The sequence below is a fragment of the Schistocerca cancellata genome, chromosome 8 (assembly GCF_023864275.1).
Source record: "Schistocerca cancellata isolate TAMUIC-IGC-003103 chromosome 8, iqSchCanc2.1, whole genome shotgun sequence".
In the NCBI taxonomy this organism is placed as follows: Eukaryota; Metazoa; Arthropoda; class Insecta; order Orthoptera; family Acrididae; genus Schistocerca; species Schistocerca cancellata.
In genome coordinates, this window is record NC_064633.1 from 335,014,348 (window position 1) to 335,040,997 (window position 26,650).

The window sequence follows — 26,650 nt, forward strand, 5'->3', positions numbered from 1 at the left end:
CTCTCTATCTATGTCCATTTTCTCCACTACCCCCCCCCCCCCTCCCTTCCTGTCCTCTTACCCCTCTCTCTGACCTTGAGCCCTGTCCAATGTTATTGCAAACCAAACGTTGATTGGTCACTGTCATCACTTAAAATGGATGGTTAAATCGACCGTGATCATTCGTATACGGGGTATGAGAGAGACCTCTCCAGATGTTGGATCTGAGTTAATTGTAGCTTCAGTGGCGGTATTTCGCATAGGTTTAACCTGCGAATGGGTAGGATTACGAAGTTTCGGGAGATTAAAATTCCGTATTTGTATTCTAACATTTAGCAGTAAGTCATAAATACAACTTTCCTGTTTTCTGTAAAATGAGCAGTTAACAATTTTTGTTCGAAATTGTGTTTAAGGAAGAAGAATAAATATTTGTGAAACAATTTGTCTAATGCTTTACACGCTAGGATACTGTAGCTGAAATTGATTGACAGGAAGCAAACAGAACCGCACTTTTTCACAGTACAATACAGCATTTTCTTTCTCACCGTCGTTTTTAACAAAAGATCGGTACATTGCCGTTTCATAAATGTTTAGCCCGTGTCCGTCCGAATGTTCATTAGACTATCGTTTAAAAATCAGAAGTAAATCGGACACTGTCTTGAGAAATTTTAGTAACAACAATTCGCCTTTATACAGGGTGAACATTAATAAAACCTACAAACTGCAGGGACGGATTCTGACTGGAAATGCAGGAAGAAAGATCCTATGAACATGTTTCCGGAAATGCATCGTTGCCACGGTAGAAGGGGCTGACGAATGACAGTTCCTCTGACCACGTGCAGTGTGTTCCTTTGCGCTGCAGGCTGTGTGATTGACGTATCGTACTGTAAGTAGAAGAACGGTCCGGTACTCATATCGGGAACAAGCCGAGATAGAGTTTGGGTACGGCCAAGCAGATGGAAACGGTCGAGAGGCAGCATGGCTGTACCAAAACAAGTTCCCTCACCGACACCAACCACATCACACAATATTTCAAGTCCTTTTTGGGCGTTTGTCTTATCATTCTTGATATACATTAATGACTTACCATTCCACATTGATGAAGATGCAAAGTTAGTTCTTTTTGCTGATGATACAAGTATAGTAATAACATCCAAAAACCAAGAACTAAGTGATGTAATTGTAAATGATGTTTTTCGCAAAACTATTAAGTGGTTCTCAGCAAACGGACTCTCTTTAAATTTTGATAAGACACCGTATATACAGTTCCGTACAGTAAATGGTACAACTCCAGTAATAAATATAGCTTTGAACAGAAGTCTGTAGCTAAGGTAGAATATTCAAAATTTTTAGGTGTGTCCATTGATGAGAGGTTAAACTGGAAGCAACACATTGATGGTCTGCTGAAACGTCTGAGTTAAGCTACGTATGCTATTAGGGTTATTGCAAATTTTGGTGATAAGAATCTCAGTAAATTAGCTTACTATACCTACTTTCATTCATTGCTTTCGTATGGCATCATATTCTGGGGTAATTCATCGTTGAGTAGAAAACTATTCATTGCTCAAAAACGTGTAATCAGAATAATTGCTGCAACCCACCCACGGTCATCCTGCAGACATCTATTTAAGGATCTAGGGATCCTCACAGTAACCTCACAGTATATATTGTAACAATTGTTATACTAAATGTAACACTTCTGTCACTAAATGTAACTGGGTTTTCTCTTTTGATGCTGTCAATTGTCAGCATGATGAGCATTCTAAAGCATTCTGTCAGGGTGAAAATATTAAATAAATTAACTTTCCTCTCTTAACAACATGTGGGCAGGGTGGGTTCTTCCTTGGCTCGGGTATGAGGTAGAATGAAACAGCATTTTTACATAAGATAACTTTTATTGAAAGTTTCGTACAACTGTATCTTACTGGATGTTCTGGTTCGAAGAACGGCAGCTGTGTCGTTTGCATAGCCTTCTGCTGCGGCAGCGGCGGCGGCGGCGGCGGCGTCTAATTACGCGTAGCGGTGTGTATCTCGTGTCGCCGTCTCGCCCAGCTGACCGGAGACGCGCAGCGCGAGGTGGCCCGTTTAATTATTGCGAGCGAAGTCGTGCATCAGATGGTGATACCTTGGATGTGGCGTCCCAGTGTTTCTCTTCTCTAAGCGGCCGCGTGTGTTGTGCGTCGGCCAGCGGAGTGGCGCGGCGGGTAAGGCCAGTGTCCCGGACTCGAACAACGGACTCCCGCTTGCCAGTCTTCGGCTGTCAGATCTTCATCCCAGCTCACACGTGACTGCTGATGTGAGGCCGTCTCCTTCCCGTCCTCACGAGTCACCCGGGTGCGTAAAATCAGACTTCAAATACCTTTTAACTTCTGTCTTCTGGCGCTGAGGCTGCTGCTTGCTATTCCATTACAGCGGCGGACTTGGTGCGTCTGTGCATGATGTAGTCTCTTCTTGCATGACAGTCTTCAGCACCGAAACTGACTTAAAACAACTGCTACGCTTCTTCACTCTTCGTCTTCTTCGTCGCTCGTCTCCGTCTTCGTCTCCGTCTTCGTCTTCGTCTCACCGCGTCTCGCGTATTTATTCACTTCAGTTCACTGGAGGTGAACGACTTCACGGCCATTGCCTCTTCTGTCACGTTGAAAAGCTTCTCGAAGAATCTTCTTAACGTCGGTCATTGGCTCTTGGGATGTAGGCGAGGGCCTTTGCTCACATGTGACAACTGAGAAACACGTGAGCCTGTCATTGCCTCTTCTGTCACGTTGAAAAGCTTCTCGAAGAATCTTCTTAACGTTGGTCATTGACTCTTGGGATGTAGGCGAGGGCCTTTGCTCACATGCGACAACTGAGAAACACGTGAGCCGGTCGGGCGATGCCCTGACGGCTGAATCGACAGCGCCCGCTTATGTGGAACTTGCTGACTTCACTTCTGTTCTGCTGTTCTGCCCGCTGAATGCCACTCTCTAAACTAAACCAAGTTTTTCATTTATATTCTAATTTGTACTTCACTTTGATTTCACTAATTTATTTACTTAAGTACCACTCAACAATATAATCACTTATGACATTTGTTGTTAATAATCCAACCCAGTTCAAAAGTAATAGCTGTGTGCATAGCTATAACACCAGGAGAAAGGATGATCTTCGCTATGCAGGGTTAAATCTTACTTCGGCACAGAAAGGGGTAAATTATGCTGCCACAAAAGTCTTTGGTCACCTACCAAACAGCATCAAAAGTCTGACAGATAGCCAACTAACATTTAAAAATAAATTAAAATAATTTCTAGATGACAACTCCTTCTACTCATTGGCTGAATTTTTAGACATAAATTAAGGGTAAAAAAACAAAAAAAACTCAAACATTATTGTCATGCAATATTTTGTATAATGTAATATCTTGTACAGACATATTTTATTAACCTGACACGTTCCACATCATTACGAAGTGTCGTATTAATGATCTATGGAACAAGTATTAATCTAATCTAATCTAATCTAACGGGTCTTTTCAGACAGACGAAGGTACAAGGAGGCGGTGGATTGTGCGTTCACCAGACCTGGAGGACCGGCTTCTACAGGATATTGAGATGAACCCTAGTGCAACTTCCCGGCAAGTGGTCCGCCAAAATGGTGTAAGCCAAACTACGATTCTGTGTATCCTGCATGACAGCCACTACTATCCCCATCACCCGCAGTCCGATGGAGGAAACACTGAATATCTGTTGTGACATGGATTCAATGCAGCTCTATACTTGACTATCGTGTAAAAATTTGAAGTAGATCTGTCATTAACTTATCGAGATTTTTGGCAACAACATTTCCGCTTGATATATATATATATATATATATATATATATATATATATATATATATATATATATATATATATGGTGTTACAAAAAGGTACGGCCAAACTTTCAGGAAACATTCCTCATACACAAAGAAAGAAAATATGTTATGTGGACATGTGTCCGGAAACGCTTACTTTCCACGTTAGAGCTCATTTTATTACTTCTCTTCAAATCACATTCATCATGGAATGGAAACACACAGCAACAAACACTTCAAACACTTTGTTACAGGAAATGTTCAAAATGTCCTCCGTTAGCACATGCATCCACTCTCCGTCGCATGGAATCCCTGATGCGCTGATGCAGCCCTGGAGAATGGCGTATTGTATCACAGCCGTCCACAATACGACCACGAAGAGTCTCTACATTTGGTACCGGGGTTGCATAGACAAGAGCTTTCAAATGCTCCCATAAATGAAAGTCAAGAGGGTTGATGTCAGGAGAGCGTGGAGGCCATGGAAGTGGCCGCCCCTACCAATCCATCGGTCACCGAATCTGTTGTTGAGAAGCGTACGAACACTTCGACTGAAATGTGCAGGAGCTCCATCGTGCATGAACCACATGTTGTGTCGTACTTGTAAAGGCACATGTCCTAGCAGCACAGGTAGAGTATCCCGTATGAAATCATGATAACGTGCTCCATTGAGCGTAGGTGGAAGAACGAAACTAAAATGAGCTCTAACATGGAAACTAAGCGTTTCCGGACACATGTCCACATAACATCTTTTCTTTATTTGTGTGTGAGGAATGTTTCCTGAAAGTTTGGCCGTACCTTTTTGTAACACCATATATATATATATGTTTAGTCTACATTTTTGCGAATAGTCACTGGAGTGCCTTATACAAAATGTAAATCGGTCACATATTCATAAAGTTTTTTAACAAATATAAACAACAATTTGTCCTTATATAGTAGTATAGATTTATGCAGACATACACCTGCAAACTAACAACAAATTAACTACATTACCTTATTCTTTGCGTGTGATAGTGAAAGATATATTACTATTCCTGGTAGAACTGTTCATATGATGGGTAGTGTTGCTATCACATTGTGATCAAAAAGAGACGGTAAATACGCAGAGAAATAAGGTTTAATGTCGAATCACTACGGGTTCTCTCTCGGCGCTGTGAGCAATAGTCGTTTGAAGCGTAAGTTGAAGACCTCGGCCAAGCATAGGCTTTGCGGCGAGCCGAAGCAAATAAATCTTTTGATAGCCTTAGCAGGGAAACGCGGCAGCGAGCAACCAGTCGGAAGAGATACAGGGGGTGGCGGAGAAGTCCAGGCGCCTCTAGGGATCTTTACTGTAACAGCCTGTGGCGTGGAGGCGGACTTCCAGCAGCGAGAAGAAGAAAGCTCTCACTTATGACGTTATGCCAAAACAGAGCCAGCAAGATAGAGTCCTGCGTGTGTAAAATTAGAGGAGTACTTTAATGGGGAAAACACCGGCAAATAGAGTCTGTCTCTTCTAAAATTTTTTGTTTATTTAAGAAGCAATCACATGTTTATGACACAGTCATAACCGGTTTCAACCATACAACGACCATCTTCAGATTGTAAAGGCGGCATACACTGAACACAGGTTCATGCGTTGACAATGCATGAACCTGTGTTCAGTGTATGCCGCCTTTAGAATCTGAAGATGGTCATTGTATGGCCAAAACCGGTTATGACTGTGTCATAAACATGTGATTGCGTCTTAAATAAACAAAAAAATTTACAAAACAATCAATCACGCACTCCATAGACAAAATGTCGTTTTTTCTAGAGTCTGTCTCTGTCCTAGTCATTTGGAGATTCACTAAGTCTGCAATACGTACAAACTGTGGAGAAACGGCTGTACCGTAGAAAAGGGGGGGGGGGTGTGAGTGCTGGTCCCTGCAACACAAAAAATGATATTATATTTATTCTCGATCACCTTTAGAATCGACGTCATCCAGGCGATACACGATACTACATTCAGTATTTTGAGATAAGAAAGCAGTGGTTGAATAATAAGGCTGTACAAGGTTTTGAATAGGTGATGGATGTAACTGTTCCGTCGCTCTTTCAACCATTCTTCTGATTGATGTTTCGTCTGGCACAAATTCCTCTCCTTTGCTAATCTCTTAATCGCAGATTTGCACTTGCACCCAATGTATCAATCGTTGTTTATTGGCTACATTCCCATCTCTGACTTCCCCTCTAGTCTCTGTCTTCCTCCATGGCTCCCTCTAGTACCATGGATGTTATTCCCTGATGTCTTACCACACTGGCAGACGTATATGTTAGTGTACCATCCACGTTAACATGACGTTATTAAAAACCTAACACAAAGTTTACTTTGACTTTCCTGCAATAGCAGACAGTGCACATACTCTGCGTAAAGTACTGGAGATAACAGTGCTGGAGATGGCAGTAAACAGATGGAAATACAAGGGAAATTTACACCACTTATTCAGACCACCACAATAAAAGGAAAGTGATGAAGTTTGTAATCAAAGATTGCCTTTACTGAAAACAGCAGATCGTATAAAAGTACTTAAGAACTGTATGGCATGTATTGTAAATACCCAAAAGCAGGGAACAACCTGGCTAAAGACAGAAGTTACAGCCTTAGAAGTGATCTGGATGGAGTAGGAGTAGCAACTTCACACACAAGTGTTAGTTTTGTACAGGTCACACAGCACCATGACAAGTCCTGGATTAACACTACTGTGAGCCATGTGAACACGGAATTGAACTGGCTGCTGCTGACTGAAATGAAAACTCATTATTGTCCAGTGTCTGTTGCCACATTTGGGAGATGGTAATATACCAGAAATACCCTATACCTGAGTAAGGGGGAGAAAAGTTGCCTGAGATTCTTGCATAAAATGCATGGGATGGGGGGTGGGGGGGTGGGGGAGGACTGTTACACAAATCAAGATCCCTGTGGTTACTAGCACCAGACAGGTAGCTTTCATAGGTGAGAGCAAGGATCAGGCATCCCAATGTGATAATTGTTGAAACAACAGAAGAGCCCAAAGAATGATCAAGAATGAAAAGGAAAGTATAGGTAGCTTATTTCACGTCAATATTAGGGGACTGAGTAAAAAGTAAAAGAAGTTCTTGTCTTTTTTGAAAATTTAGAGATTTCTGGAAAGATTGACATCCTTTGCCTAAATGAGCATGACATAGCCACAACCTTAGAGAAATTCAATATAAAAGATTACATTATAGCATCTTACTCATGTGAAAGTAACATGGGAAAAAGATGAATAGTTAAATAAATTGCAATAGGACACATATGCAAGAGCACTGAAAAATGTGATCAGAACACAGAAGTATACACTTATGAATTAATACTGAAAAATAATTCACTTTCAGTTGTAACTGTGTAGAGACGCCTACTGAGAAAATTTTGAACTGTATATGAAGCATATGGATTCTGAACTGCCAGACAGCAGCAAGCAGTTAATAGTCTGTAGTGATTCCAGTGTAAAATTTCTAAGGTATTCTGATAGGGAAAACGATCTGGAAACCAATTTTTGTGTCCTGTGATTTGATCTCTGTGAATTTCCAACATGAGTTTCTCCAGTGTATTGTGGTGAATACTACTGGTGTGCCTCTATCAATTGATGTACATGGCCAAGTTAATAAGTTGTGGTAGTGATGTTTTAGTGAATTATGTTGAAGTAAATTCTATTAATTAATTGGTTATTAGTGACTTTCACCCAAAGAAATGGTGGAGACACTTGTTCTTATCGATGGTGGAGGTCATATAGTTCTGGATTAAGGTGTTGTTAGGGACTGAAAGCAGAAAGAGAGAGCAGAGTATGATGTAAATGACTGGGTGTCTCATGAAAATGTATATAAAATGTTAATACAATAAGAATTTGATAAATTAAAACTTAAAGTTCTTAGGAATATTGAGGAGTTAAGTGGTTGGAAGGTGGAATATTTAATCGTATGTTTCAGAGAGATGCAGAAATTTAGCGTAGGAACGTGTATAAGAATGTGTCTGTTATAGAAAGGAAAAGTAGCTTTAGGTGCAGCTAATTTATTGAAAGTAACTAATTTAAACTGGTCATACATAGAGAAAGTTCATCCAGTTATTGTAGTGAAAGTGGGGGAAGTAGAAAAATTCAGTGGATCTAATTCGTTAGCTGTGTCTGAACATTAATTATGGCAAATAAGAAACAAGGATCTGCTAGAACCACTTGTAACTGTTGTTAAAATAAAAACAGCATCTGGGACATGCACTGAACTAATAAAATGTGGAATATTGTTAGATTTTAAGATTAACCACCACAGTTGCAATGTTAGTGGTTTCATTCTTTCTGGTTTGGCGATAAACATTACTTTAGCACTGGATTTTTCGTATTAATATGAGTTCAATGTTATTGTTACAAACAGAATTGTGGAATTTGATGCTAGGGACACAGCAAAGGTACAAAATTTAAAAAGTAGTTGACAGGGACAACTTAATGGCAGATCTAAATAGGGAAACTAAAGATAATGAGAAAATGTTATCTCCAGAGCAATTAGCTACTAAATAAGGTGTGATGCAACATTTGTGAGAAGAAAAGAGGACACAGTTTGTTGAAAAATAATGTAAATACAACATGTTTTCTGGTACACTTTTGGATGTGGTTAATTTTGAGTATTCTTTAAAAGTGGTGTCACATGAAGATATGAAATTAAAATCCTTTCGTATTGTAATGGCAGACAAGGAAGTAGTTAGGGCCAGAATTCAAAAAATGATAGATTGAAAGTTAATAGACAGGAGTGAATACTGCAGTCTAGTTGTGATTGTTAAAAATAAAGATGGATGTATGAGCATTGTTTTGGATGCTAAGAAACTTAACAAAATAATTGAAAAGAACAACAGAATGTATATGAATTACTTCCACATTTCAGTAATGTAAAGACTGACTAGTGCAGACTTTTTGATGCCGAAGACACTATTAATTAAGGAAAATTGAAATTACACAGCTTTCCTATTTGAAGAAAGGGCATATATGTTTAGGGTGGTTCCACTCAGATTTATGTCATCAGTAGCTGCATTCAACAGAGTATCGAATCATGTTGTTGGGTCTGAGTTGTTGAGAAAACTGATTGCATATAATTTTGACATATTAGTAACCAGAAACACATGGTGCCCATATGAACAATGGCAGACGTTAGAGGAGGTGTTCAAAGCATTGCATAGTGGAGGCATGAACTCTAGGCTTTGCAAAAGTGAATTTGTAGTCACAGAATTGACATTTTAGAACATCACTTAACTTTCACTAGTAGAAAATAAATGCATTTGCCGTTTGTAAGAAAATCTAAGAACAGGAAACAAATAATGTAATTTTTTAGATTACATACCTTCTACCAGAAGTTCATCAATGACTGTGGCTTAAACCCATGTAACCTGTAGAGATTATTGAATAAGAATGTTACCTGGAGTTGGACATCTGAGTGTAATGAGGAATTTGAAGCCATGAAGAGCAGCTTATGCAATAGTAAAGTGCTGTATTATCCTCACATGTCCTTACATTTTCGTATTGATCCTGATATGTCAGATTATTGTGTGCAAACAGTATAGTTTGAAGAGAAAATAATGAAAGGTGTGATGGAGCCTAGAGCCATAGTTCCAGCCAGTTGGATGCCATCTAAGCATTAAACTATGTTTGGTATTTTGGAAAAGAGCTACTGGCTTTGTTTTTTTGGATTCCATAATTTTATGATTTATCTTGAGGATATGGAATAAGTTATCTTCGCAGACCACCAATATTTCAGCTACTGTCAAGAATTCAAGTTGCCAAGAGTTCGATTTATCTAATTAGCTACATTTCTTCAACACTTTAGGTATAATACCATGTACACCAAAGAAACAGAGGACAGTGTGGTAGACGCTCTGTCTCATTTACCAATAGATGAGGAAGAGTGTGAGGAAGAAATAGGGAAGAAGGGATTTCATATAAAGAATATAAAAGGTGTAGGGAAGATAAGGAGGTGAAATCAGACTGCAAGGATATACACAAACTGCAAAAAGGGGGATACATTAAAATTCATTAAGGTTAATTCTGAATGGAAGGGGTATGATAAAATTCAGCAATGTTATAAGATTTATAAGGGTTTACAATTTAGCCAAAAAACATTTGTTCAGGAGGACTGGAAGTTGTTTCTCCCAGATGATCGTGTAGAGTCATCAATTATCTATGTTGATCAAAATTACAGGAACTATGAAGCACAAAAGTGCTTGCAAGTAGTACAAGAATATTCAGTCATTAGTAACAAGCCTAGTAGACTAGCTAGACAGTTGATAACTTGTGACAGACATCAATGGCAAAAGTTTAGCACAGAGGTAATTCAGGGAAAAATGCTGAAATTCATCCCCAGTGGTACAGTAGCGTTACTGACAGCTGAGCTAACTGAACCAACACCAGAAAGTTATGATTGGCTAAAATGACTTTTGTTAACAGCACATGTGTTCTCAAAATATGTCTGTTTGTAACTGTTGAGGATAACCACCAGTAAGTGTTTTACTAATAATCCAGAAAATACTACATGGTGAACATAAAAATGACAGAAAAGATAATGTCAGATCATGGAGCACAACAATTTGTCTCTGGAATGTTGGACAAATTCATAGAGAGAACAGATATTAGACATACATGGATGTTGGTGTACCACCCAGCAAGCATTTCTGCTGAGAGGTACGTACATGTAAAAACTGGATAGGCTTTTCAAAACCTACTGCAGCAACAATCACCATAACTGGTTGGGATATGTGTGCTCGAAGACCTTGTGAACACAGTTAAAAGTGGTGACAATGGTTTTATTCTGTGTGAATCTGTGGAAGACTACAAACTTAATAGAAAGTGCGGAACTTGCCCCAGCATTTTATTGGCCAATCAAGAAAGACAGTTGTTAGTTAAACAACAGACAGAAAGGAAGGGTTTTGCAGGAAAGAAAAGGCATGGTAGTCCATATATAATGATAAAGTTTAAATGGGGGCTTAAAGTATTACTTAGAACAAAAAAAAATGAAGTGACATTGATGAGGAAATTAAGAAATTATTTGAGTGCAAAAATAGGGCATTTGAAATAGCTGAGAACTAACACCCTAATGCCTGTAGATTGGTCCACCTGATATCTGCGAAACCTTCCTGTCTGCAGAATATAACCAACCTGAGGTTGTGCATTGATGAAGAAATGTAAAAATATTTTCACTCAAGTTCACATTTACTATATATCTCATTTTGGTGTTACTTTGGCCTTTTGTCATTAACATAGGCCCTACATCACGAATATGGAGTAATCAAGGCACTATGCATTCATAATGTGTGAAGAACCATCTAGAAGATAGTGAATTCCATGAAATAATTCTGTGTTGCCACCACTGGACTCAGTGTTGACCATAGAAATTTTAGTAGTTATTATGTCGCAACAACTTCTGCCTAAAGGGTTCATGTCAGTTAATCTAAAAAAACAGGTGAGCGTAATTTTGCATTCTGTTAGTATTAGGTAATAAGGTGAGAAACTGTCATTTGTATGCAATACAATTTAGATAATATATTCAGCACTGCTGTAAAATGATGTATGTTGCCGAAAAATATGGACCAAAATTAAGATGAGGTTGTGTTGGAGTGTAATAGTCATTCTGGAAGTTGATCTGGTGTGCAAGATAATGTCCAGTACCACAAAATGTTGAAAGATAAATTAGCAGTTTGATAATATTCCACAGTTTTATATGATAAAGATGAACATTAAACAATTGGGACTGAGGTGAGTGATGAAAGTGCTAAAATAAACTGTATGACAAAGAAAAAGTCCTACTGCAAACAGCCAGAGCAAAACAGATAAAATATTTTATACTCAGGAGGATTTGATAGGAATTATGAGTCAAACATGATTAAAAAACATGGTTATTTTCTAGTACCAGAGCTTCAGAAACTTATATAATAAGACGCATCTCCAAACTATACAGTATCCTTAACATATGATATATTCACTTTGCAAATAGTTACTATAAAGTAACATGTAATTTAAAAATCTCATAGTCAGTTGGTGAAATATACTAAACATGTATATTTACTGTATCATTTTCTGAATAATGTTCAATATTCACTGTTCCTGTCTTCAAAAATTACTGTTTTATTTGTTCGTCGTGCTCCTGAACACCTACTCCAGAGACATTGCGATTATTTTGTCCCACTATTACATTACACATTTTCAAGAAGGTATGATCGAGTTGGTCAAAGTACCCTGAGGTTAGGTAACATTGACCCACGTTTTTTAATTCTACCACAGCAACAGGTGTAACGTATTTCGCTTAATATTTTTAATTGATTGTACAAGTCTTTGACAATACTACAAAACTGTATCTGAAAATTAGCCTCTACTACTATCATTTGTTTCTTTGCCACACATACTAAACAGTCAAAAATTAGACCAAAGTAACGCCAGTTTGTGGTATGTATATTGTGTGATACAGCGAACAAAAGAAATGAGAATCGTATTTGAATGAGTATGGAAAACAGAAAGTGAGCAAAATAATGGCTTTAGTTTCCTTAATATTACAAGCAATTGTGTCATGTGTGAGTGAAAATTTTGGGGCATTTTATTTGTATCATTATATGGGGGAGTATATACAGATAGCAGGATTTTATTAATGAAGCTGATGATCAAGTGTGATGTAAGAATGGAACATGGAGTTCGAATCTGGCCCATGGGGGCGGGTTGAATACCCATAATTTCAGTACAAATTTCATTTTGTCAAAGGAATATGTAAGCTGATTTATTTTTCATTATTATACTGTATGGATGTTCAGTTTTGTAATCAGAATTGAGGTGTGCATTGGATCTGGGATTAGGTTAGGTCATTTGTGAGCGTCTTTTTATCTGAGGAATCTAGAGTTAATTTGTTTATTCAACTGATGCTAATTATATTTCATTGGTATTTAGTGAATTGCAAACAACTTAAATCAGAATTTAGATTGAATACATTAAAATATTGAATTTTCTCATCTTCAGAGTACTACAGGGCGATCTGTTTTAATTTTTAAAAACCATTTAAAAGCCAAGATCACATACATTTTTAATAAATTACAGACAACCATTTGCAGCAGTCATTACTGTACTCTTCAGGCCTTTTTTGTTATAAAACATTTTCAACTGACACTGAAACTCATTCAGAAGACGTCATGTGGAGATAGCTCTGCACTGTATAAACGTTTGTCATCACAGAGTGAATCCACATTCAGTCCACATTCACTGTGGATTCTGATTCCGATGACGAACGTTTATAATCTGTGAAGTTTTATCTACATAACATCTTGTGCGTGAAGTTCAGTGTAAAACAATCATGTTTTATGTGAAAAAGATGTTAAAGACCTGAAGAGGACTGCAATGACTCTTGAAAATGGCTGTCTGAAATTTAAAAAAACATGTGATCTTGGCTTTTTAATGGTTTTTAACATCAAATCTTTCACCAGATGTCATGAATATGTGCTGTTGCTTTTCTTCAGAGAAGCGGCCGCGAAGGGCGTCTGACTCCAGAGAAGAGGCCTATTATCAAGCTTCGGGGCTTACAACATCGGTTCTATTACTGAGAAGGATTTGTCCGATCCACACTCGTTTGAACAACAAAGCATCATGGAATGTCGTCACAAAAAGGACACTACTCCAGTTAGTACCTCTTTGAGGGAATCTACCACTCTTAGGAGTGCAATCTGGCCTATGGATTCTGGGCAGCCTGAACCTAAATGCTCTGAAGACACAACAACGCATACAAAATTCAAGACAAAACAGAATTACTATTTTGGGACTTTGAACGTCAATTATCTATTGAATGTTGGGAAACACAAAGAGTTGACGATCATGATGGGCAAACATGACATAACCATCTTGGCCATTCGAGAAACCAGATACCTAGAGGAAGACACAAAGGGCACTGAAGGTTACAGGACTTATAAAGGCAAAATGGCAGTCAAAATAGGTAAGAACATACCTGTACTTGGCACAGCTTTTTTTGTTCTTAAGGAGGTTGTCAGTTCAATCGCGGAGTTCTTCAGCCATTCTGAGAGACTTTCTATCCTAACACTCAGCTATGGTAACAAAGATACGCACTGATCAATGTGCTTGCACCAATTATTGAAGACAACAGACATAATCTCGAGAAAGTTGAACAGTTTTGGGACCTTCTTGAAGAAAGGTTAGAGAAAATACCGTCTAAGAACATAAGGAACCTACTAGGTGACTTTAAGGCTCAGCTGGGAATAAAACTGCAATTCAAATCAACAATTGGAATGTACCCTGCTCGCAAGATGACTAACAGAAATGGTATAATAACTCGTCACTCTGTGTCGATCCTTCAATCTTCAGATAATGTCAACATTTTACAAACACAATCCAAGTAAACAAAAGACTTGGCGATCACCAGGCAATGTGTGTGGAGAGAAACAAATTGATCATGTAGCAATCTCTAGGAGAGCTATTAAGGAAATAATGAATGTTGAAGTACAGAGAGGTGCCAATTTTAACTCAGATCATTACCTCTCCAAGATCAAAATGAATTTCATTCCTCTCAATAAGGCCTGAAAACCGGAAATAAAATTCATAAATATGACGTTGCGAAGGTGAAAATCAAAGAAAACGTTTTGGAACAATACCAAGAGCAACCTGCATTCGAATTTCATAAATGGACGGACATCTCCTCCATGATCCAAGTCAGCTAATACTACAATCCTGACAGTTAAAAAGACAAAGCATAGATGGTGGAATGAGGTTTGTGATGAGTTGGTAGCCCAGAGAACAAATGCCTGGAAAAAGTGGAACTCGACCTGGAGACCGGAAGATTTTGATGTATTCCGTGAAGTTCGAAAATATGTAGCCAGAACTTTACGAAGGGCTAAGCGATTGTATGAGAAACAGCACTCATAACAGATCAATCAGGATAAACAGTGCAGAGACTTCTTTCAGACGTTCAAGTCAGATATGAAAGGATACCAACCCACTAGCCTTTGTTTTAGAGACGAAATTGGAAAGCTCGGCCCGACCAACAGAGGAAACTGCACGATCATGTCTCGTTACTTTGAAAACCTACTTGATTGTGATGAACCGAAAGAAAGATTCCCTGTATGTACCCCAGCCCACAAACTACCCAAGTCATCTCCACCTGGTAAAGAGGAGATCAAAGGCATCATCAACAACCTTAAGAATAATAAGGCAGCTGGAGAGGATTCAATAATGGTGGAACTACTGAAGCTGGCAAATAATGAAACTCTTGATGTACAAGTCCAACTTTTTGAGGAGGTCTGGAGAACTGGGATGATACCAACTGAATAGCAGTCAACTCTAATCCATCCTCTACACAAAAAAGGGCGATAAAAAGAATGTCGGAAACCATAAGGGCATCTCATTAGTATCTGTTCCATATAAGATTCTCTCCAAAGCACTACAGTACATAATAGAAGGTCATTTTGACCAACTAATTGAAGAATATCAAGCTGATTTTCGAAAGGGCCGTTCTTGCCCATGACAGATCTTTAAGCTGAAGAACATCATCAGGTACAAAAATACTGGAGGAAATAACTATGTGGTCGTGTTTGTTGATTTTCAGAAGGCATATGACTCCATCGACCAGGAGGCACTAATGAATATTTTGGAAGAGTTTGTGGTGGATGATACGTCAAGAAAACTGATCAAACAAACTCTCACTAACACAGTGTCAAAAATAAGATTTTTGGTGGGATTTCAGAACTCTGTACAATCAGAACGGCTGGAAGACAAGGAGATGGACTGTCCCCACTCCTTTTCAACTACGACTTGGAAAAGGTCATGCGAGAGTGGAGAAAGTTGTTAGCCCAAGAAGAAACAAATGAAGAGCGGATCAGACTTGGTCCTAAGAACAAAAGGATGTACATTGACTCCTTGGCCTTTGCGGATGACATGGCCATTTTTGCTAACAACATATAGATTCAGCAGTCAGCAAGATCAATAGGCTTTCAGAAATTGCTGAAAAAATTGGATTCCAAATCTATATTCAAAAGACAAAGTACATGAAGAACATCTGTGGTGGACCTGAATAGATGATCACCAATCTGGGAAAAATCGGTCGAGTTAAGAATTTCAGGTATCTCGGTGAAGTCGCCCTGGAGATTGGATTAGAAGAAGAAGCAGTTAATGTCAGGATGAGGAAGTTAGACCAGGCATACCAACTGACAAAGAATACCTATAGTAAAAAGTCTATGAGTATAGGGGCCAAGTTCTGACATTATAATACAGTTGTAAAATCTGCGGGCTTACATGCGTCCCAAACTTTGACCATGAATAGACAAGTTCAAGCTGAGCGACTGGGAAAGTGAGAACTTAGGATATTAAGTAAAATCATAGATAATAGAAAGGTTGATGGAAAATGGCGAATGAGAGCAAATGAGGACTTGCACAGCAGGACAGAACCTATCAGAGCATCCATTAAGAAGAGATGATTCTTATTTTACGGTCATCCCATGAGGATGAACGGTGACCGACTAACAAAAAGAATATGGAGTTTCATCACATCTAAGAAAACAAAGTCAAGTTGGTTCGAAGAATGTGAAAAGCTGTTAGTCAGATTGGTATCTCAGAGAGAGAAATTCCTGACAGGAACAAATTTAGAAGATTGGTGAACAATTACCATGCTTTTAAAGTGGCATCAATGTCCAAAAGTCGGAGAGGAACTTTGTCTGAAGCACATAGACAGGAATTTCTTGGTGGGCTCAGCAGATACTGGCAGGGAGTCAAAGCTGGAACAAAAACAAGACCTAGACGCTAAAATGAAATTGGTTGTTACCACTCGCTCCACAGAGGCTCAACTCGATAGTAAAAAAAAGATAAAGAATTTGCAAAGAACAGCAATGTACAGATAAGAGGCCTTGTGAGCCCAGATGTGCCAACATGAACTTTTGTGAATCTGTTATTAACAGTAGAGCCACGGAAGCGCACACCTCTGGCCCGTCTTCCATTCACGCCACAGAATCAGGCGCGGCCCGACTGGTGCCGTCAGAGAATCACTTGGAAGATTGAATGGCGCGTCATGGTCTTCAGTGATGGAAGCAGATTCCGCCTGTGCACAAGTGACGGTCGTTCGAGCGTACGAGATAGACCTGGTGAGCGCTGTCTCGTACAGTGCATTCGTCCAAGACACGTTGACCGCACCGCAGGCCATAAGATACAACATTTTTAGTGTTGGAAGCGTTGATAACCAGTACTCGGTAGTTGTAGAATCTTGTTAAACGCGTTCTTTTGCAGTTCTTGCAACACGAACGTGATGTGTTGCTCCAACAGAAAACGCTCCCCTACACAATGCCCATAAATCTCGACGTGCGTTGCTAGGCGTGCGTTGCTAGACGTGCAGCAAATTCCCTGGCCGGCACGATCTCCCGACTTGTCTTCAATCGTGCATTTATGGGATATGATGGGACAAGAAACGACGTGGTCGACTTATCAACCAACAACCCTTACAGAACTACCGCGAACAGAAGGTCGAAATTCTAAACCTAGTTTTCAAAAAACCGTTTACGGTAGAGGACTGCAGCACCGTTCCACCTTTCAATTATCGAACAAACGCAAGGATGGCTGACGTAGTGTTTAGTGTATCTGGGATTGTAAAACAGTTAAGAACCTAAGACGCCAGGAAGGTATCTGGCTCAGACGGTATTCCCATTCTTATCCATCAGAGATCATTGGAACAGCGGAAAGTTCCACGGGACTGGAAGAAGGCCCAGATCATAGCAATCTATAAAAAGGGTAGAAAATCGGACGCACACATTTACCGGCCAATTTCACTGACATCGATTTGTTGTAGAATCATGGAACATATTTTGTGTTCAGACATAATGACCTTTCTAGACTCTTGAGATGCTCATCTGCAGAAACCAGCACGGTTTTAGGAAACAGTGGTCATGCGAGACACAGCTGGCCCTCTTTGTTCACGACATACAATAGGCTCTAAATACCGGCTTCCAGGTTGATGCCATATTCCTCGACTTCCGAAAAGCGTTCAGCTCAGTTCCGCACTGTCGCTTGCTCCAAAAAGTGCGCGCTTACGGTCTAACCGGTGACATAGGGGTTTGGATAGGAAGTTTTCTAACAGAGAGCAGTATGTCGTCCTGAATGGGGAAACTTCAACAGAAACAAGCGTAATATCAGGTGTGCCCCAGGGCAGCGTATTAGATCCGCAGCTTTTTACGATTTACATAAACGATCTGGTTGATGGTATTGACAGCAGCATTAGACTGTTTGCCGATGATGCTGTAGTCTACAGGTTCAGATGGCTCTGGGCACTATGGGACTTAACTGCTAAGGCCATCAGTCCCCTAGAACTTAGAACTACATAAACCTAACTAACCTAAGGACATCACAGACATCCATGCTCGAGGCAGGATTCGAACCTGCGACCGTAGCGGTAACGCGATTCCAGACTGAAGCGCCTAGAACCGCTCGGCCACTCCAGCCGGCGTAGTCTACAGGAAAGAGTATCACACGGAAGTTGTGAACAAATCAGTGCGGATTTGCAGAAAATAAATACGTGGTGTAATGACTGGCAGTTATCTCTCAATATTAGTGTAACCAACTGCGTATAACAAAGCGAAAATCCCCATTAATATACGAGTACAAAATAAATGCCCAGTCTTTGGAAGCGGTAACGTCCGTCAAGTATCTGGGGTGACTGTTCGAAATGATCTCAAATGGAACGATCAGATTACACAAGTAACGGGTAAGGCGAACTCTAGTTCGCGGCTTACTGGTAGAATCCTGAAGCGATGCAGTCCTTCAGCAAAGGAAATTGTTTACAATACTTAATTTCATCCAGTCGCCGGCCAGAGTGGCCGTGCGGTTCTAGGCGCTATAGTCTGGAGCCGAGCGATCGCTACGGTCGCAAGTTCGAATCCTGCCTCGGGCATGGATGTGTGTGATGTCCTTAGGTTACTTAGGTTTAATTAGTTCTGTGTTCTAGGCGACTGATGACCTCAGAAGTTAAGTCGCATAGTGCTCAGAGCTAGTTGAACCATCATCCAGTCTTAGAGTATTGTTCGTCTGTATGGGACCCTTACCAGTTGGGTCTGATCCAAGAGATTGAGAAGGTCCAAAGAAGAGCGGCAAGATTCGTGACTGGTACATTTAGCCATCGCGAGAGCGTTACAAATCTCACAGAAAGTTTGAAGTGGGACACACTTGCAGACAGACGACGCGCTAAACGGAAGGGGCTGCTCACCAAATTCCAAAATCCGATTTCCCTGAGGACGTAGAGCAGATATTATTACCATCAACTTTCAAATCGCGCAATGATCACCATTGAAAGATACGGAAAATTAAAGTTCGTACTGAGGCTTTCAGAAGTCGTTTTTTCCTCGCGCGATCCGCAAGTGGAACAGAAGGGGGAAATATGACTTTGGCGCGAACAGTGCCCTCCGCCAAACACCGCTTGGTGGCTAGCGAAGTACATACGTAGATGTAGATGAACTACGTGAACTGGTCGAGCAGTCATGGCATAATGTATCCCAGAAAAGTATTCGCCAACTGTACGATCAATTGGATACTAGAGCCAACGCCTGCATTACCGCAAGTTGAGGCTGCACGACGTAATAATATGGGTGTTTCAGCACGCTGCCTGTTACCTCAGAACCGCTTGTACTATTGGTCTGTAAATGTAATAATTTCATGTACTCCGTATGCACTGTTGCAACAATAAATCATGAGTGAATTGCAGATCTCTAAAAGGATGCACTAATTTTTATCCGGCAGTATAATATATGGCAAAGATTATAGTTGTAATTTGTCATCAGAATCGTACTTGTTCACACTGACCAACTAATTGAGTGGAAAACCGTTCTCATGCGAGTGCGTGATTTCAGGTTTGTGTGCTAGTAATAAAAGATTACGCAGTGTAGTTTACAATATCGTTAAGCGTCTTTCCTGTGAAACAGTTACCCACATACAAAGTAAGTTTCTTCCAAAACCTACGAGATTAGTAGTAACCAGTACGTAAGAGGACTTGTACGGGTAAATGATAGAATGGCAGCTGAATAGTATTATGAAGCGGAAATGTTTGAACTCAATGAACAGTGTCTTCACGGTAGTCTACAGTATCGGGCTGAGAAACCGCGCTCACGTTACCAGCGGAAAAGAATGCCCACATAGCGTAGCTCACCTCAGCTGTGGGCATCACATCGCTAAGTCTGTGGCTCCGGGTAGACTGGCCTGTACAAAAGAGGAAAAGTACTTCCAGTTACATAGATAAAAAGGAGGCAAGACTCAACCACGATTATTGTAAATCACACTCAGTCATGTTACCAAGGAGTCTATATGACACACAAGATAACTGACTATTCGTCATAAGTAAATGAAATGTCAGAAATCAGTATGGGGTGTACGAAACGTGTACTTCGTGTGGAAAGTTGTAGTTTTAGTGGAACATCGGTTAATGGTGTGCGGGTGTACCACACACACACACACACACACACACACACACACACACACACACACACACACACACATTGCGTAATTGTACTTAAATAGGACTGACAGACATAGTATTTACCAAATGATTCTTGTTCTTATGCCTTAAATTCCACCTTCATTGCATCCAATACCTGTTGAAGTAGATGTGGCATTTTGCATTGAACTTTCGTTCATCTTAGAAACACTGATTGACCAAAATCACAAACAGCACATATACATCTCAATGCCGCTACTGTTATAAGCAAGACAGTACCACAGATCTACTTTCGCTCAGGTGCAGCACATTCTGCTTCCTGAAAACCACGTATGTTTACAACACTCTGATGCTGTAGAAATACTCTCTGTGATGACTCTCAAACTGTTAATTTTAACGTATCAACATGAAACACAGTGAGTACAGATGCACTAACACTGTTGTATTCTAAGACTGGAATGCCAAGACAGAATGTGCCAAACTTAGCAGTCAACTGCCTCTCGGTGCATGTCACTTCGGACAACAGTTTCTCCGACTCTACCTCAATGAGCCCCACCTTCGTATCTCACCATACATTCTCAATTTCTACTGTAACTCTGAGATCATTGTCATTTTCTATCACAACATTAACACACAGAGACTCGTTTGTGGTTAAATGATACGTACTGATGAACAGTAATATCAGTTCGACAGTTCACTAATACAAAGTCACTGTCTACCAACCATGTGAGTCCACATCTGTTTTATTACGTGGCTGATGTGCGAAGCAAAGGCACCTTGTGGATGCTGCTAGGATGGTATAGGTTCGCGTATTCCATTCGAATTCGTGGAAAAGACGACGTATTTCTTCTGGAAACATAAGGGTGGGTTAGGATACGTATGCAGGTATATAGATAATCATTTTTTATTTTATGTGACTGAAGGGTAATCGATACTACTAGTGCGATGTACCCTCTACCATTCACTGTGCAGCGGCTTGTGGCGTATTTGTTTTAGATGTAGGACTTTTGTAGGCTACAGAATTGTTTACAAGCAGGCGGGAAGACCTGTGGTGGGGCTGGTAGTCGACCAGAACGTAACTAAATCTATTGCACATTAATGGGACTCGAAATCACGTACGATGTCATCTGAACCATCAACTGCATTAAAATACCTATCACTAAGTGTCTGGAGTGAGCAGAAATAGAATTCTTATTTTTGGCTCAGATTCATTTGGAGAAATCTCAAGGGAAGTAACACAAACACTAATAACTGACAGATTGACTTACTGTGACAGGCAAGCAGCCGCGAACCCCGTCCACATGTCACCTAACCAACATTACAACTGCGACCAACGTGAACAGTACTGGTGGGTTTATTTCTGAAAAAAAAAATTAAGTACCACTACACGTAAGCTCACTGCCCACTGCTCTAGCCAGAATACAGCATCATGGTCGGCCCACACTCGATTAGTGTATGGGGGAAAAATGAACAATTCTGTGATCAAAACATAAATCATTCCCCTACTCTTAAAGTAGCCCTGAGTTGTGTTAGGCTTTGTGGAGCAGCTGCACGAATGTAAATGACTCAATGGATAATGTGCGTTCGAAGTTCTTTGACACTGTCAGAACAGCATTATGTCGGCAGGTCTCACTTGAAGAACCGATCATGTATTTCTCACAAAACAATGCATTCAATAAATACTCTGATACCATTAGGCCGTCGTATGTCTATCATATCGATCATAAGAGTACGATAAAGGAGATTAGGGCACATACAGGGACACATTTATAGACAATCATTTCATTTCGATCAATTGCAAGCGTTATGCCTCGGAATATCTTTGTGCAGTCCTCATATACTAAAGGTGCAGCAGTAACGCTTCTTTGGTCATTAAAAACCTATATCAGGCGTAGCAATCATAGAGAAGATTTGGGTATTACAGAAGCATACAGACCACCGTTTTTTCCCGATTGTTACGTATGTGAGTTGAATAGGAATGAAAAACTCGATAATACTGCTACGACATACTCCGCAGCGTGCACTGTACTGTGGTTGGAGGAATATGTATTTCGATGTAGGCTCCTGTCTACAGCATGGTTGCCACACTGGTAGGCTATAGCGATTTTCAACTGACTTGGTGTTTAAAATCGAATGTAGACAGTCACAACCACAACAAACTATTTTTTTATATAAGGTTACTGGTTTTGATCTATTTTAGACCTTCTTGAAACCCCCACCATGATGTAGATGTGGCTGTGAACTCAGTAGGCACTACACATCCACGTACGCTAATGCTCTTGGAAGTTAGCGTTCATGAAGGTGTAGCGCCTGTTCAGTTCACAGCCACCACCTACATCCTGGTGGGGGTTGAATATGGTCTAAAACCGACCGAAACTGGTGACCTTAAATAAAAAAATTTTAAAAAATATTTATCGCAGTTGTGACTGTTTGTATTTAATTTCAAATAAATAATAAACCGCTGTAGTCCATGTTCCGATTACTGTTTCAGGATTGGATGGAGATTGGAGCCGAATGTAGATAAATGTAACTATTGAATCTAAAGTAGCCAAAGAGGCCTGCTACTGTCCCACTAGGTCATAATACCAATAGCAAAATATCAGGATATAAGCATTCGCATGGTGATAAATTTCTTCCTGTATGTTAGTGTGTTATTTTTTTCTCACTGTGATGGCACCCTGTGTAACAAGTGACAGGTAGAGAGATAGATAGCCTTCTAACTAATGGACCAGTTCTGTCGCAGTGTGATGGGATTTCGAGAGAATTAGTAGGACTCTGTGTATTGGCTTGGGACATCTAGATCCAGCCTTACTGGTCAAAATCAGGTAGACGCAAATGCCGTATGTTGAATTCCGGGAGATTCGTGAGAATATGGTGGCAAGCGATAAACGGCGGGTGTCTGATATCTTGTTTCTTTGCCGCTACTTCTAAATGTTGTGAGAAAACGTATTACTCTCTCCCATATATATCTTTTGAAGTGACTATACCGAGAAAATAAGAGATAATTCGAAGGTTCTTCCTCGAGAGACGTTAAATAGTAGAAGTTACATCTTTTGTTCCCTCATCTTTTATGCTTGCTGTGTGTGGGCTGAAAAGGAGAGGGGTGGGGGGAGGGGGGAGTGCGCTGCTGCTGGCTGCTGGTGAAACATCATTAGACACACACGTGCTCTGGGATGTGCAGTGTGATGAAAACACAGTGTGTTCTGCAGTGTGATAGGATCACAGTGCACAGTGCTGAAATCTATTGTTGTACAAGGGGCCATTGCTCCAGGACTGGGAAGAGCAGTTGAAAGGAATGGACAATGTCTTGAAAAGAGGATTTAACATAAACATCAATGAAAACAAAACAAGGTTAATAGAATGTAGTCGAATTAAATCAGTTGATGCCTAGGGAATCATATTAGGAAACGAGGTACTTAAGGTAGTAAACGAGTCTTGCTATTTGGACAACGAAATAGCTGAGGATAGCCGAAGTAGAGAGGATATAAAATGTAGATTAACAATGGCAAGAAAATCATTTCTGAAGGGGAGAAATTTGTTAAATTCGAATATAGATTAAAGTGCTAGGAAGTCTGTTCTGAAAGTATTTGTCTGGAGTGTAGGCATGTATGGAAGTGAAACGTGGATAATAAACAGCTTAGACAAAAGGAGAATAGAAGCTTTCGAAATGTGGTGTTAAAGATGAATGCTGAATATTAGATGATTAGATCACGTAAGTAATGAGGAGGTACCGACTAGAATTTTGGAGACAAGAAATTTCAGGCACAACCTGACCAAAAGAAGGGGTCGCTTGATAAGTCACATTCTGAGACATGAAGGTATCACCAACTTGTATAGAAGGGAGGGGGTGTTCCGTCTTGTTGGAAGATTAAATTCTCGAAATCAGAAGTTAGTTGCGGAAACACAGCTGCAACATAGGAAGGTAAGAGGTATCGGTCACAGTCTTCTCACAGGAGAGAAACGGTCAATACAGCTTCGTCTGTGACATTACACCGAAAACATTATCCTTTAGCAAATCTCTTCAAGCGCAACTATTGCGTGATGATGTTCAGCACCACATACTGTCAAATTGTGGTGATTAACGTTCACAGATAAATGGATGGTTGCTTCGTCGCTGAATACCAGCTTGAAGGCGAAATGTTCATCCTCAAATGACTCCTGCATTGTGATGCAAAATTTAAGACGCCGACCGTAATGTTCAGGTTTTAAATGTTACACGAGCTGCAGACGACACGGTTTTAAATGCAACCAAAGTCGCAAAATCTTCCACACGGTTTCCTGCGATGTTCCAAGTACGCGGCTTGCGAGCACCGATGATTTTTTGGCCTGCTTCCGAACCTTCCTCTCACCTTCAACCCCCTTTTATGAAGAAAAAACCAGTGTCCCTAAATTGTCGATACAAACGTAAAATGCTCTTTTTAGATGGCGGCTGTTTTTCATTACTCCTTCTGAGTGAACGCTGAACAGATAAAAATCTCGTATATTCCAACACACAGAAAAGCGTTTCTTGCTTTGTTGCCATTATGTCAAGGCACCAGACTTGTACCGCTACCTGGAGGCGCACAATTCAGACTCAGTGGGTTTGTTGTTCTGTTCATGCCTCAGTCATATTTTCTATAAGGATAGAAGCTGACGTAATGGATTAAGATGTCGCCAGGAAAATGTAATTTCTTAAATCGTATTTGTACATGTAATACTGTGGAACATATGTAACTCTAAATACAAATGATGCATTTACCGTACCTCTGTATTTTCCTTACGTGACCCGCTAGACATTCGAGTACTTATTTTTTGTTTGCTTGTTGTTGCTCCTATTTTCCGCATCTATAGGAACAACAATAAGCAGAATAGAATGTAAGAGCATCTAACGAGTAATGTACTGTACATATACAGCTCGTAAAACGCAGTAGGTAACAAAATTACAGGTTTCATGGAAGTATGTTCCGTATTTGCAACTAACTGAAAGGCAATTTGTTTTTTACGACAAACGTCTCGCTTCTTTTATTTATAAACTGTCTTCAGTGGGATGTAATACAGGGTTCTTTTAATACATATAAGACATGTATTATGTAATAGCTACAAGTACACTGAAGAGCCATAAAAACTGGTACATCTGCCTAATATCGTGCAGGGTCCTCGCGAGCACGCATAAGTGCCGCAACAAGACATGGCATCGACACGACTAATTTCTGAAATAGTGCTCGAGGGAAATGATACGATGAATCCTGCGGTGCTGTCCTTTAATCTGTAAGTGTGCGAGGCGGTGGAGATCTCTTCTGAACAGCACGTTGCAAGACATCCCAGACATGCTCAATAATGTTCATGTCTGGGGAGTTCGTTGGCCAGAGGAAGCGCTTAAACTCAGAAGAGTGTTCCTGGTGCCACTCTGTAGCAATTCTGGACGTGTGGAGTGTCGCGTTGTCCTGCCGGGATTGCCCAAGTGCGTCGAAATGCACAATGGGCATGAACAGATGCAGGATGTTTACCTAAGTGGCACATATGGGAATCGTATTTAGATAGATGAGGGGTCCCATATCATTGCATTTACACACGCCCCACACCATTACAGAGCATCTACCTGCTTGGACAGTCCCCTGCTGACATGCAGGTCCATGGATTTATGAAGTTGTCTCCATACCTGTTCACGTCCATCTGCTCGATACAATTTGAAACGAGACTAATCCGACCAGACTACGCGTCATCAACAGTCCAATGCCGGTATTGACGGACCCACGCGAGGCGTAAAGGTTCGTGTCGTGAAGTCATGAAGGGTACACGAGTGGGCCTTCGGCTCTGAAAGCCCATATTGATGATGTTCCGTTGACTGGTTCGTATGCTGACACTTGTTGATGGCCCAGCACTGAAATCTGCAGCAATCTGCGGAAGGGTTGCATTGAACGATTGTCTTCAGTCGTCGTTGGTCACGTTCTTGCAGGATCTTTTTTCGACGGCAGCGATGTCGGAGATTTGATGTTTTACCGGAATCCTGATATTCACAGTACACTCGCGTAATGGTCGTACGGGAAAAACCTCATTTCATCGCTACCTGGGATATGCTGTGTCCCAACGCTCGTGCTCCGACTATAACACCACGTTCAAACTCATTTAAATCTTCATAACATCCTATGTAGCAGCAGTAACCGCTCTAACAACTGTGCCTGACACTTGTAGTCTTATATAGGTGTTGCCGACCGCAGCGACGTATTCTGCCTCTTTACATATCTCTGTATATATGAATACGCATCCCTATACCAGTTTCTATGTCGCTTCTGTGTGTATTGCTATGTTACTATTTCTCATGTTTTTCTCTTGTTTTTTTGGTTACAAGCAACTTTTGTATCAGAAGTATCGTGAGGTTAAATTATCGTTTGGTGTTACGATTTCCAAT